This window comes from Prinia subflava, chromosome 4 (genome assembly GCF_021018805.1).
Source record: "Prinia subflava isolate CZ2003 ecotype Zambia chromosome 4, Cam_Psub_1.2, whole genome shotgun sequence".
Taxonomy (NCBI): Eukaryota; Metazoa; Chordata; class Aves; order Passeriformes; family Cisticolidae; genus Prinia; species Prinia subflava.
In genome coordinates, this window is record NC_086250.1 from 48,130,053 (window position 1) to 48,145,573 (window position 15,521).

General features: G+C 37.4%; 1 protein-coding gene across 6 annotated transcripts in view; it reads left to right on the forward strand.

The window, feature by feature from the left end:
• The window catches only part of FOXP2 (forkhead box P2), a 411,548-nt gene that overhangs the window by 5,682 nt on the left and 390,345 nt on the right, over positions 1-15,521 (forward strand). The window contains exon 1 of one of the 6 annotated variants that reach the window (XM_063396698.1): positions 4,098-4,480. The exons of the other annotated variants lie outside the window; for them this stretch is intronic. The gene's annotated coding sequence lies outside the window, so the exon portion shown is untranslated. Of the gene's footprint in view, positions 1-4,097; positions 4,481-15,521 lie in introns of those variants that run through there. 6 annotated transcript variants of the gene reach the window in all.

The following is a 15,521-nucleotide window of genomic DNA, read 5'->3' on the forward strand; positions in this document are numbered from 1 at the left end:
GAATTTGTCTTTAAGTAAATTCAAATGCTGATTTATTCCATTATTCAGCTTTTGTATTTCAGCCAAACCAAGATGATACATTGTGTATTTGATGTTATTTGAAATCCTGTACTTGACATTATTTGACTAATTACATTTTGACACGTATTTATATTAAAATAGTCTAATCTTGATGGATTATGCCACTACAATTTTTGTGATCTTGTCCTTTCAGAGAAGGAAGGAGAATGGCTGTGATATTACATTGCTTGTTGAACAGGACCTAATTGTATTATTCAGCCTGAAAATTACAAAACTTGTGTTTGGAGAAACAGTCTCAGAGTTGCAAAGCTACATCAAGCATAATACTTGAAGTAGCTATTAGGTGTTGATTTTGAATTTGCCCAAGAATGGTGAAGAAAATGTAAAAGAGGTAAACACCATTTAAACTTTGCCACGCTGTCAGTGCTAAGTCTTATAAAAATTGCTCACAATTACATTATTGTTGTATCCTTTTTTAAGTCTTACTGTTAATGTTGAGAGGGTATATTGTTCTTCTGGAATTGTAACCCACCCAGTAAAACAAGTGGTGGCTAATACCTATGTAGTAAAAATGTAGCTGATGTTTAACAGCTTGGAAGTTAGATAATAAATTGACAAGTTTTGCCATGTAAAAATACTGCAGAGGAAATTTTAAGGGTTAGAGGTGGTAAGCCACAAAGGGCTTTGGAAAGGAGAGGGACAACATGCAAACAATGGAGAGTTGGGAAGTGAGGGGAAAAAGGCCAGGGAAAACATGTAGCTGGGCAGGAGCCAGAAAAGGCACAGGCAGCACTGCCAGGAGGTGGGCAGCTGCTCAGAAAGTAGGGGCTCACGTTCTCAGAAGAGCAATGTGATTTTCATCTGGTCACCAATATAGAAAATACATTTCTTCAACTTCACTTCTTCTGTGGGAAGAAAAAATGGACATTTTTGCACGTCAGCATTATGCACATGGCAGGCACAGGAGTTACACCAGGTTACACTGGCCCTAATTGAGGCTGCTGTTTTTTAAATACTAGATCTTGTTAAATCCAGTGTATGTCTTTGGAAACTTACATATTATTTGTTACATTGCAATTTGATATTTAATGACTGAAAAAAGTATCATTTTATTGATATGATAGAGGGCGGACAGAGGTTTTTTGATGATAAGGGGAAAGAAAGGTGTCTAGAAAACAGAGGCTAGTATTTTTTAGAGTCTGAAATTGAAATATCTCTGATTTGAGACACTTGTCTGTGAGAGAACACAAACAAGATTGTGGTTTCATTACAGTAGTTACATTACATTCTCATGACCTATAAATGAAAACATGAAAACCTAATGCAGTCAGGTGGGCACAGATTGCAGAGGTACATATATCCACTGTTGTGTTTTTCAATTGTGTCAGTGTTTTCATCTTTGTAGAACAACATATTTAATGCAATAAGGAATAAATTATATCATGTATACAGTGTGGTGAATGTAAGAGGAGGGGTGCTGAGAACTCCGTGGTAGAGCAACAATCATTCTTCACTGAAAGTCAATTAGTGGATTATATGGGTGCTAAAACTGTAAAAATATTAGGATGGAACTTTGCTAAAGATCATGTAATGCTTTTGTGCAAAAAAATTTATTCATACCCATTTGTTAGCAGTTTTGAATGCATTTAAATTACTTTTAATGTTGGGAAGATGCCTGTAAATTGTTCTCAGTACACAATAACTGTCGGCGTACATTGAAGAATACGTATGGTCAGTAATTCAACAGATAACTATATTGAATATACAGAAGTTTCATATAGTGTCAGATTCTTGCACATTCTTTTGCTTTAGAAGAAGAATTAAGTCTGTTCTGACTGAAACTTTAACTCTGTATTCAATTCTATTTCAAGACACTGACATCTTGAGAAACAGTTAATGATGTTTGTTGTTGGATGTTCTGGATCTGTTCATGAGCCTCTATTTATTATAGACCAGGAGAGGGTGTGAAGTATACCCAAGCAACCAGAAATGTACATTTTATGAACTGACATATGAAAATCCTTTAAAAATACTGGTTAAAGGTTTTTTTTTAATTGGGTTAGTTTGCTTTTTATATTTTGACTTTGGTTTGATTTGGGTTTTTTTTCTTTTTTAAAAATTATTTTTGGTTTTGAGTCTGGGAATCAGACCACATGTTCAAATCACAGAGAAACCAGGAGAATGATAAACTGCCAAAATATTTGTGTATTTCTGCAGGAGTGGTAGGTGAAGAAGTTGATGATCAATCCACTGTTTTTCCTGTGAAGCTGTGCAGCTTTGGAAGTGGTATGTGTCCATGCCCTGTGCACGTGTGACTGTGCAGCATCACAGGACTTCTGTCTCCATACACAGCTTTCTGGCATCCCCCAAGGCCTTCAGAAAGAAAAGGAATGTGTCCTAGTGGGTGTGTTGCATCTCAGGTTATGGTACAGAAGATATTCTAAAGAAGAGTGCAGTCAATCCTTTGCTAAAACAGGGAATGTGTTTGAGAAGTGTGGTTCTCCAGGCCAGAACTGACCATGCTGGAGAGGGTTTTACTATGTAAAAACAGGTATTTAATGGGCTGTGATGGGAAAACATGGCCTTCTAAATTCTTCCTTGAAAAAAATGAGGGAAGGATGCTTCCAAACCAAATAAGCCTTCATTTCCAGACTAAGTATGGCTTGCAGTGTTGGTGTTGTACCGTGCTCCAGCTTCAGGTTGTCCTCTGGGAGGTCGTGGGGTCCAGGTGTGCTTGGTGTGGCAGTGGGGCCTGGAGTAGTGAGTGATTCAGTGGTTCTGTCTGCTGGTGACACAGCACCACTTGTCAGGACTCTGCTCAGACCGAGCCTCCCCGCTCCTGGAGCACACAGGTGCCCTTCTTGTGTCTTGACCTGTCTCTGGCTTTGGGAGGAGATGTGCTTGAGGTGATGGCCACACACACTTGTGTTGAAAATTCCAAGACCTTCATCCCTGATCCCAAGTTTTCTGAAGTTGATATGAAGACTCACTTTTATGGCTGAGGTGCTGAGGCTGGTTGATGACTTCTATGTTTGTATGTGCCTATGCAAAACAGGTTTCTGGGACTGAGAAATTACCAGCTGCTTAGCTGTTCTTCAAAGCCACCAAGACTGAGACAGGTGTCTCAGGTGTAAATGTTGCTTGTGCATATTTAAACCGAATCAGTGTGTTACCAGTTTTTCTTTCAGTAAAAGGTCTTATTCCAGCTGTTTCATAGGCTCTGAAGCAAGTCACCACTAACAGGAAAAATCAATATTTAAAGTGACTTTTTCATAATATGTAAATATTTTGAAGGATTCTCTTTCATTTATTTTGTAAATGAATCTTAGAAAGTACAGCATTCAGGTACATCATTGGTGAGGATCCAGAGACATAGGAAAGAGACATTTCTGAAAACATGAACACAGATACTTGTTTTAAAGTGTCCAGCCTTGTGAGCTGGGCATGGCAACCAGGCATGTCATACTGTGTGCTGTAGCTGTAGGGTGTTGTGTGCCTCATGATTGGTGCTGATATGCATATGCAGCAAATCTGACATTTCCCAGGAGCTTCAGGCAATGTGTGAACACCAGTAATTGGCTATATGTTCATCTAGAAAGTGTATGGCTAAAGTTGGGCCTTGCTCTCACTTCTTGATACTCCTCCTCCCCCTTACCATTTCATTGTCAAGTAAGACAAGAGCTGCTGTGAAGCCTGAGAAGGGTGGCAGATGGAGAAGGCTGTATACTTGACTGGTCCTCCTGAGTTGCACTTGAAATCTTTCTGTGACTCAGTAGAAGAATGCATTTCTAATATTTAAGTGTAAAAATGGAACCTACTGTCCATTAACTTAACTGAAGTGCTATTTTTAACAGATGTTTCAGTACCTGTCTTCAGTAACTAGAATTAAATTTGAAACTGAAACTATTAGCCTTATTATACATAGGTGCCTGCACATTTTGTTACTTAATAGTATTCAAACCTCTAAATATACTTATGTATCATTTAAATATAATTTTATACACATTCTTCTGTATCCAGTGACTGACATTTGGGTTGTTGTTGCTAACACTTAGTTACTATCAGAATGGGGAAGACCCTTATTTCCAAGTCAGAGTTAGGCTTACAGTTTTGCTCCAAATTCACTTATCAACAAAGTTTCCTTTAGCTGAATTTCTCTTTTTCTAAGATGCAGATGAGTTAAGGCAAAATGTAGCCCGAGACTATTAAAAATATATTTCTCATTGTCACCTGCAATATTACCATAATTGGAACTAAGGAGCCTGCTGTTGCACAATATTTATGTTGCAATCCAAACTGACACAGCCTGGAATGCCTCGGCAGCAAAACAAGACACAGACCCAAGCCTCACAGTGCATGCTTGGAAGGGAGTGAGCTGCTCCTCTTGGAAACCTCCTCCAGCAAGGACATCCTGGAGGTCCCCCTGTTTTGCTGTGGGCTGGGGGGCTGAGGGGATGAGGTGAGTGCTGGCGGCTTGGCTGTGCAGAGCAGTGGCTGTGGCAGGTGTGGGTGACCCTCCGGGTCGAGCTGCAAGGATGGCTGCTTTGATAACCTGGGCAGCTATAGTAAGACATAGCTCCTGCTACTGATTTGGATCATTTTTTTCATTCCTTTTCACTCCTGACACTTTGGAGGCCTCTTTCTTAGGGGATGTTGTTTGGAAGAAACACTTCTAATACATTTACTTTTCTTTGGTGCTTGGAAATAGTGAGTCATCGTCCAGTGTCACCTTTTCCACGCAGATCACTGTAGGCACAGTGAAACCAATGTTAATCCTGCTGCGCCTCTGGTAGGCTCCTCAACAGCTGATGAACTTGATCTATTACTCCTGGCCTTCTCTGGCAAGCACAGTACAGTATATTTGCCTGTGACTGACACACTTAGATCTATGGCCACAAAGTATCTGGTCAACTCTTCAAGCCTTTACCTTTAGCATTAGCTTTAACTCCTCAGGGCTCAGCTGCTTGCAGCATTTAAAGCATGGCAAGAGGTTTTATAGCAGAGATTTGACTCAGCAAGACTTGTGCTACCTCTCACTGAAGATATAAAATACAATTGGTAGCTTATAATTGCTGCCTAATATGATCTTGGACCCTTACTTAAAATCCATTTAACTGATACTGTGCTTTCTTTATAAGGTTATTATTGGGAGCTAACCTTTTCTCGTGTTGTGGTTAAATGTACAGTGTAATAAGGGTGTTTTTTAATGTGTTTAAGAGTTAGAAGATGTGTTAGAGGTAACCTTTATGCAGAGAGTTCTATATAGTTGTAGTAAGGACAGCAATATTAAAATCCTGAACATTAGTACCATCTGAATACGATTTGTTCTCATTCTGTTTTGTGTGTGCCTGCTGGTGGAGGATGATACAGTATGTTGAAGAAATCTGTATTGTTCTCCAGTGTCTTTCCTATATGTAATTACTAACCTAGTGCAAATTACTGTCTCCAATTTTTTTAAATTTAGATGCATACAGAAAACACAGAAAGTGTTAGATGTAATGGATGTAACAGATAAATCACATTTCTTTCTTTCTTTAGATTTCAAGGAGAGAAAACCAAATCCAAGATTTTAGGCACAAAACTGAAAGCCTCCCGGAAATCTTTACTTCCTTGTTTAACTTCTGATATACAGGCATGGGCCAGGTCTGTTGGATGTCTTCAGGGAACACTAGCTTATAGCAGATTTAAAGATTTATTTTCTTCAGACAAATGTTGGTACTTTTGCTCTGTGAATATTAGTTTGTCTTTGCCTAATAGAAATGAAGGTTTGCATATAGTTGTAAGTTAAAATGAAGCATTTTTATATTGTTTTTTCCTTAACCAGTTACGTAAGTATATATGTAGAGTTTGGTATACATGGAAAGAATTTCAGAAGTCGCCTCCTTGTACTCTGGAAACTGTTCTAAATGATGGTGAAGGCAATGAAGTTTCATACCAGAAACAGGGCTAGGAAAAACATAACCCAGAAAGATGAGCATTATAAGCATGGATAGCCTTTGTTTGAATCAATATTTTTTTTCTGCTGTTATTGTGGAAAGCTCTTTTCCCACTCTTCAGTCTTTTTTTTTTTTTTTTTTTTTTCCTTCTCATTTTCCCTTTTCCCCACTTATTAATTTTTCTTCCCCTTTTCCTCAAGGGGGCATTGTGGGTTGAAGAAGGGGAACAGGTTTTGCACATGCCAGGTCTATAGCTGAAAACCACTTGTTTTTCTTAAGTTCATTAAAATACTGCTGGGGTGAACACATCTGTATGGATGTGGGCAAGAATGGCTGTAAAGAGAAACAGACATTATTTTTAATCTTAAGTAGGTGGGGAAGGGGCAGCAGTCGTGACTTATGGGGTTGAAATTAACAGCTTTTAACATTGTAAAGAATCATGATGGTATAGACAAAGTGCCTTCCTAAAATCTGTAAGTATAATTCTTGGCTCAGACTTACGGAACTTTATGACAGAGTTACTTAATCTCAGTATGGTAAAGATAAGTTCATTAATGGTTATGAGGTGTTGATATAATTAAATAAAGAATGACAGTAAATTGCTTTTTGGAGCTCAGTGACTAAACTCAGGTCTTCTAATTGAATCCATCCACTGCTTTCCATTCACTTGCTGAAAGGCTTTCTAGACTGAGAAATTACCCCTACTCGAGACACAGTAACTGCAAAAAGTAAGTTGGTTTCTCTTAAAGGAGAGCCTTGGATGAGGACTAGAAGTGTTTTCTCATAAATGATTGGATGGAAAAGGGAAAGCAGAAAAAGGTTTTTTACATTGGTGATTGTGTCAAGAGATTACTGTGTTTTTCACTAACTGCCTGAATTTTGTGCTGGTTTGTGGTAGCTCTGACACTTATACAGAAGAAAAATTAAGATGCTTACAACCCAGTGAAGGTGATACTGACCAAATGAGAAAAAATAGCTAAGTCAGTGTCTTTCACTGGTGTTGCAGTATTTCTCACATCTGGCTTTTTGGTTGTTCTAAACGAATGTTATCATTCTCTCAGCAGACAGTCCATTTTTCTTGTGAATTATTTAAATGTGGGAAGAAATTATTTTATGGAGAAATTAGATACCTCTGAAATTAGCCTTTCACACAAAGGGTAGTTTAACTGCATGAGGCAAAAGTTCACTTTATGCTTTTAACTTGAGCTCTTAAGAATAGGGATGTATGAGAAAATACATTCTTTAGGAAAGTGTCAGTGTTTTGCCTTGATAGGTTTTTCTTGTGCAAGGTATTCTTCATAATTTTTCTTTTCATTTACTTTACACTATGTTGAGTATAACTGTAGTGTAGAGTCTCTCTGAGCTCTAAAAGGGACTTAGAGTCATAAAGTCCTTTAGGTGGAAAAAACCTACAAGATCATCGAGTCAAACTTTGACTGATCACCACCTTGTCAGCTAGATCAGAGCACTGATTGCCATGTCCAGTTTTTTCCTGAACACCTCCAGGGATAGTCACTCCACAACCTTCCTGAGCAGTCATTGCAATGCTTAAAAACCCTTTCCATGAACAAATTCTTTCTGTAGTCCAACCTGAACCTCCCCTGGTGCAGCTTGAAGTCATTTCAAGGTAAATATACCATGGATATCCAGCTAAAAATAGAAGAGAATGGAAAAAAATGATTGATTATGTTGATTTGGGAAAAAAAAAAATCTTGTTGAGTTAACCCCCAAATCTTCCGTTTGCTTCAACTACAGAAATAATGGGAATAGTTTCCTTAATAGGCTGCATTACAAGATCTGTCCTTTTAATATTTCTTACAGTGTTTCTATAGGCTTAATATGGATGTGATGTTTGGAAGGTGAAGCCCTATTATTGCTGAAGTACCTCAACTGCATTTCATTGCTCCAAAACCTTCTGTGCATTTCGAGTAAAGACGTTTTAGTTTGTACTGCTCAGTTTGTCATAGAAAACTTGAGGGAAAAGTGAATTAGCTACTGCTCAAGTGTTCAAAATTCATCTTGGAATTTTCTAGTGCATTAAAACAAATTTTTTAAAGTTACATTTACTTCACATAAGTGTGTGTCTAGTAATAAGAACCGTGTAAAACAGTTAATAATGGTACCCCAACTGCTTCCGGTTCAACCATGTCTTTCCCACAAAACATGTTTTGCATAAACGAAAATTGTGCTTCTCGCTTTTACTTGGCAGATCTCAAGTACTCGTGATAGCAAACTGCACAAAGCTAAACTCTGTAAAGGAAACCCCAACTGTTAGCTGTTCTGCAAATCACTGTGATATACATTGTACTTGTGACGTGATTAGTTTGATTATTGCAATATAACATCAAAGGAATTGCGTCTACTGTAGCTGTAAACGCCACTGAAGGCCTGCATTTTTGTTAGTGGTGAGAACTTTAAAAAAATCTAGCAGTGTAAAAATACATATAGTGAGTAGCTGCATAAGCTGTGTTTTTTCTGTCTTGGGATGGCAATTTTAACAGTTTGAGGTCTCTTAAAATTCAATATACTTGAAATAAAAAAGCCATTTCTGTGACTGTTTGCGAAGTTTTAATTTGTTTTAAACCACGTTGTTGATCTAGAGGTTTTGCTCATTTAAGGTTGATTAATTGCTTTTGCCATTTTTGTTTGCAGTTCAGTATAATCTCATGCAGACTATTGTATTTTTTTTTTAAATTTTAATCTTCTGTTAATGGTTGTATTTGTGGATGGGGTGTTAAATTTAACCAGTAATAACTTAAAGATTTAAATAAACAAATAAATAAGATTGAAAACAATAACAAAACATTGCAAACTGGAACAAATGCTTGGCATTACAAATTTATTTTATGAACCATACTTTCTGCACCCGCTTGAAGACCCCTTTGTGGTAGCTCTTGTTTTTTTATTATTATTTAGAAAAAGGGAAGTTATTGTGTTTTCATTCAAGTACCTTTATTTAAGGCAGATTTAATAGAAACAAGAATAATTAGCCTATGTCTTACATTGAATGGTTTTTTAAATGTGTATGCCTTTTATGATAATTACTATTCATTAAGGCTCAGTACTCTCTTTAAAGGATAACTCTTTTATCATACCTGTAAAATGGCTGGATGAACACTGACTGAAGTCGCTTCATGCATGCTGCAGTGCCTTTCAGAGAACACAGACCCACGAGTGCTTGGGCGAGTCACACTGATGCAGGGAGACTCACACTACAAAGGATTGGTCTCATTGATAGCTGCCATGGTTAGCTTGGCCCAGGTAGCAGCCTCTGATTTCTGCGTCCAGGGCAGAACCCAGGTCATAGCTGGTGATGCAAAGGAAGATGCTGTACCCGTTCATCTTTGGAAGTGCCTGGCTATGAGCTGCTCTTAGGATCTCGAGATCCTGGTAGCCTGTGTTTCACTGCTGGCTCACAAATATTTGTGGTAGATAAAAAAGCTGAATTGTCACTGTGTAACAAATAACACATAATCCACCTCCTGGTGTTTGCAGTATACTAATTTTCATGTACTTACATACATAATGGGCAGACAGAAGAGTTCATAAATCTTAAGACAGGCCAGATGGAAAATATGTTTGAATTTAAAAAAAACCCTGACAACGAGGGAGAGAGACAAGAAGAAAGAAATATAATTCTGCTGATATTAAAAGTATGAAGAAGAAGAGAGAGAAGAGAGTAGAACGTCTGTTTTCCATTTTTTAAGGAGACTTTTTTAATGGTTTTTGAACTTCTGAGATTATGATGCTTTTTCTTTGTTATAGAGCTGTCAGAAAATACAAAGGTTATATCTGTGCAGACAGCTTAACTTGCTTCTAGCTCTCCAAAGTACTTTACCTCATTTCATATTCAGCTGTTAAAAGTGTACAGGTCTTGGAAAAATTAGAGCATTATAGCTGTAGCCGTACCCTCCTGGACAGCCAGGACAGAGCTTTTGGACAAGGGCTGAGGCAAGGCATGTGATGCCCTGCACAGTGGCAGTGGCTTGTCAGGGCTGAGATGTTAAGCAAGTGTGTGCCCCTGTAATCGGGCTGTGAGATACTTCTGGAAGCCAGAATATGGGTCAAGGAAACCTTCCTCTGCCGTAATCCTTTCTAATCTTTGCTTTTGGAGGTTTTCAAGAGCACTTCTAATGCTAAGGAGTGTAGCTCAAATTTTTGTTTGGTTTTTCTTGTACTTTTTCAAGTTTTCTTTCCTCTCATGTTTATTTAAAGGAAATCCTAATAGTGGAGGGGATGGTTTTAAAAATGCAATATTTCATCAACAAAGGAAGGTCCTAACAATTCCATCTAACTAGAGAAATACTGCAAAATGAAGAAGCTGCATAAGATACAGTGGAAATACAAGAAATTATCCCATTTTTTACCAAAATCATTGTACAATGGAAAGTGCCCCTTGTCAGCTGAAATGTCAGATGTATCTGATTTCTGTAAGGCTAAAGATTCAAGTAATTTGCTTAGAGATGCAGTAGAAAATCAATCTTATGCTTGAAAGAGGAAATGGTAGCCTTCAAGTCCCATATCATGTTTTGTAGCTGATTGCCTGTTTTTATTATCTTCCCCAATTTTTCCTTTGGTGCTTACTGATGCCCTTTGGTTAACTCCATTATACCTTTGAAAAACTTCTTGCAGAGCTCAGCGACTTTGGCTTGTTTGCTGGGTAAGCCTCACTGATATTATTATAATTAATAGGATGTGTAAAAACTTCCCAAAGCCAGTGTTACAGAATCAGGCTATTAAAACACGGCATGTTCTGCAGTGTGCAAGATTTCCATCCTCTGCAGCTGGGGCTCATCAGAGAGGAGGCTAGAGCTGCATTGATCTTTCGTGCTCTGGGGGAAGTTGGTGTGGTAGGAACACAACTCAGCTTGTAAAATAGTAAGAGGGATGGGAAGTAAACTCAGTTTACAACTTGGAGTTGTGTCTCTAATTTTTTTTTTTTTAGTTGTTATGCCACAGGGATAAAAATGTGAGAGAGGGATGGACCGTGTGTTTAGATCCTGAAAATCTTTGTAGATCTGATTCCTAAGTGAGAAAGTCTTTTTCACAGTTGTGTGTTACATGGTAACAGTTTCCTTGGTTTGGCTCTTATTTTTGTTAGATAGTACTGCTTTATTTCCTCCAAAAAGTTTGATTTTAGGGATTTTTTAAAATTATGAGAAATTAATAAAGAATAATAAGAGCTACTGTGAACAGCCTGAAATTTTTAAGGAATTTTTTTTTGTAAGTGGGATGTATCATGAATATTTGTGACTTGCTAGTTCTATGAAGGTAAACTATGAAGCTGATCAAAAATTTTACAAAGCTGAGAGCAATATGGCAACTGATAAAACACAAAATAAATAATGATTAAGAAGACAGCAAATTATACTGGTTAATTGGAATATTATATGAGATCTTATCAAAAATATTTAAGTACGAGGAAGTACAGGGGCATACTTCTAGAGAGACACTCTTGGTGGTTTTGCTTTCAGTAGCAGGATCTGCATCAAGACTGGAAAGCTGTCCATGTAAAAAGGCATATGTATTTATTCTGCCTAATTGGATGATATAAACATTTTATAGTTAAACTGGGACTTTTTACTCTTGGATGTATAAAAATATCTTAAACAGGAATAACAAAGCTAAGTTCCTTCCTGCTTTTGTTTTTCTTTGTTGATGTCAGGGTTTTTTTGATACAATCTTAAAAAGCTATATGGAAAACAGACTATGTGGAGAGAAGATACTTGGTAGTAGAGTATTGTTGATCCACCTTGTGAGGGCATAACAAAGCCCTCTGGGAGAAGGGTTGTTTTTAACACTGAGAGTAGTTATCTGCGAGAGGACATTTTTAAGGACTTCAAAGTAGATTTCTTTGGGATACTTCAGATTATGCTTTAAGGACTTTCATAACACACTGAAATTTGCTGAAGGAATTATACTAGCACTACCTTCCAACCAGGAAACGTATCAATGTTGGTTTGATGGCTATTTTTTTTTTTTTTTGAAAGAAGCAGAGGAGTGGTTAGAGTGCTTGTTTGCATATTGATATTCATTAACTTCATGCCTGTGCTTTGACAGTGTTTTAGAGACCTGGATATGAGCTGGAAGGGCCATCACTGGGTGGTGTGAGAACAGAGAACTATTGAGTCCCAACACAGAAGTAGGACAATTTACAATCAGGGATAAAGACAGTGTTTAGAAACAGACAATGGAAGACAGAAAACCAAGGAGTTATCACAGCATATCAGCAAATAATTGGTTTTAAAATTTTCCATAGGTCTCCTGCCAGAGCAGTTTGGAAGAGGTTAATCAGTCATTCTTGTGAATGTTCATAGCAGTGTGAGGTGTCAGCCTGGATAAAAAGCTTGAAGACACTTAATTGAAAAAATAACACATAGATGATGGAAGCTGGCAGCCTGGACGTAAAGGAGAAGGGAGTTTACCTCCAGATATGGAATGAGAGATGATAGGAAGGCTTTGACATGGAAGATAAGTGATTAATATATAATGGGATACTGGATTTATGTCAGTGGAATGAGATTACATTTGTCAAGATTAGAACAAAAGATAAGAACAAGATTTGAAATAGGAGCGATGGGAGTATAGCAGCTGTACACTTTGAGAGAAGAGGTGTACTTTAGAGATAGTATTTGCAAAGATCCTACAATATTTGCATATAAATCTTTTGGAAATACTTGAATCTGTAGGACCTAAATGCACGTATCCAAAGACCGAGAGAGATGATATCCCATTTGGCCTAAATGAATGGTAATATTGCCAAAGGAAGGGGCCAAGAAGAATGCTTCCTAGGGGAGAGTATGCACCATCTTCTAACTGTACCAAATTGTGATCCAGCTCAGAGCAGCATTGTGCTGGTAGAGATAAGGGGAGAATCACCTCCCCTAGGTGAGCGTGATCTGCTGCCGTCCAGAGTTTTTTTAGGTCCTCCTTTACCATTTCTTTTGCAAAAGAGGATGTTTCATAAATTTATTCAAATATTATTGTTCTTTACTTTCTCTGTATTGATCTCTAGTGGCAGCATTTGCAGCTGAAGGTTATGCTGAAAGCGTGTCACACTGTGGTTGATAAAGCATCACAGAAAATATGTACTACAACACCAGTAACATGCTGAAGGTTTGAGGTTTTCAGAGCCAGGACTGACGTGACTGCATTGCTTACTAGTGGGGAAACCATGAGTTATGAAGATCAGCCAGGTTTAATGCCAGTAGAATTTCTGCTATGGACATGATTTTAAATATGTAGATAGATTTCTACCTACTTTGAAAATTCATAGGCAAATCATCTCTCTTCACGTATATGGTCGAAGTATTTAATTTGCTTGTTTGTAGAGGGATAGAGAAGACAATATTGCTGTGTAGTTCCTGTTGTTTACCTCCACCCTCATGTCTCTATGGACATCCTGGAACAGGGCTCTCGTGTTGCTGTGGATATCTTTAATTTCAAGTGGAAAGTGGTGGAGTAGTGCAGTGTGAGGTAGGTCCAAGATGCTGTGAGATTTTCTTTTTTTCTTGGTTGAGACTTTATGCTAGAATAGAGAAAATACTTTACTGAAGCTTGAAAGTGATTTGTTATCTTTTTACTTTGGTCAGGTCTGCTGTATATTTACTAAAAATGTTGTCAGTTTTGTTTTCTTTTTAAGAATTTCTCTTTGGTGTGTTTCCATCTGAACTTTATTAGAGGAATCAGAAAAGTTGGATCTTTTTTCCTACTTGCAGACGTGTGGCTCCATCTGCCCTCTGAGACCCCACCAGAGATCACTAGGCACAGAGCTTTGCCATCCCTGACAGAGGGCTCCTGCGAACCCCAGGGAGAGCATTGCTGTGCTGGTTCAGTCGCTGAGGATGCTTGATTACCTCCCTGCTGCCCATTGCCCTTTTTTCAAGTTCTGAAAAGTATTCAGCAGATTTATCACTGCTTTTTAAGAAAGTCTTCATGAGCATGACCTGAGGTTTTACAGGAAATCTTGAAATAAAAGTAATAATATTGTTATACATTCTCTCACATTCAGCCACACATGCTATCACAAAAGTAGCCTTGAAGCTGTTTTAGTTTTACAGCAAAGAGTGTTTCTTTTCATATCAGGTAATCCAAGCTGCTGAGTTTTTTTCCCCCTTGGCTTTGAAAACATGCCTTTATATTAATAATCCTGGATTTTGTGCTGGAAGTTGATTGCTCTAGTTGATGATTGGTATTCCATAACACTAAATAAAAGAAAAACAAAACTTTCTCCCTTTTCCTTTTCGATCTGAAATCTATCAATGTGTATTTTTAGAGTTCACCATTAGAGGAAGTATAATCTCTGTGCCTGCTTTTATTCTTGGCCACTGGGAGTTTTGCTACCAGCAATAAAAGACAACCTCCATGTTATACTGCACAGTATAGATATTGTAAATTTTGGTCTTGCTTTCCATTGATCTGGTTTGCCATATGGGAATCATCTTCAGCTGATCTTTATTTCCTGAGTCAGAAATTCTGTTTTACCCATCTTTGGGGTTTTCAGCATTTTATTCTCAGTGGGCTGTCAGGTATTGCACATGAAAGGAAAGGTTCAAAGGCATATAAAGAAGGTTCAGGTCTGAAATGTTTACTTAACACTGTCTCTTTTTTTTTTTTTTTTTTCTTTTTTTTTTTCATTTTACAAACATTTGCCAGACTGGAGGATCAGCATGAAACCTTAATAAATTTTAGACATTTTATTCTCTATTATGAACACTTTACACATACATAATTTTGGTGTAGTCTGGAACACATCAGCTGTAAACTTGCTAGTGTGGGTTTGCCAGTGACAGTAAAAACATTGCAATTATTATTTTTTAAAATTTTAATTTAATAAATTATTTTTCTTGGAGGTTTGTTTCCTTTCATTTCTGTTTTTGTTTCTGTAGCTGCCTGTAACAGACTGCCATTGTGCTACAAAGAAATTTTAAATGAATTTACTATGTAGATTTTAATTAATATGATGAGTAAAATTTTTTTTAAAAATATCCTCTCCTTGCAATGTCATTCTACTGAGAGAAATGAATTTGAGGAAAAGTGAGAATGAGCTTGTTGCTCACCTATGAAGGTGCTGCTGCCAAGGAGGTAAACAGTCATAATTTTAACAGCTTTTGTGCCTTAATTATTTAATCTCTTGGGAAACAAATGCCTAAAATTTAAGAGTTTCAATCACTTAGGGGCAGTAATGTAGAGGCTCTAGATTCAATTAGTGTAGTTTGACTGTTTTTCTTTCTCATGTGCATTGAAGTGTATTTAAGACAGCATACTGAAGTGTGTCTGATGTTACACTTCTATCTCCAGTATATCTTATATTCTTTTTGTGGTGTGGTAGTTGTGGTTTTTTTTTTTTTTTTTTTTTTTTTTTTTTTTTTTTTTTTTTTTTTTTTTTTTTTTTTAATTAAGCAAGGAGATAATACGGGATCTTGATACTTGTTACTGGGATTCATTCTTTCTTCTTCTGGCCCCTTTATTCTTCATTGCCGAGAGGATGTAGAGCACTGGAATTGGCTCAAAAGGATCGTACTTTGTCTAGAAAAGGTGTGTCTTGGGTATGTCTAGGGATAT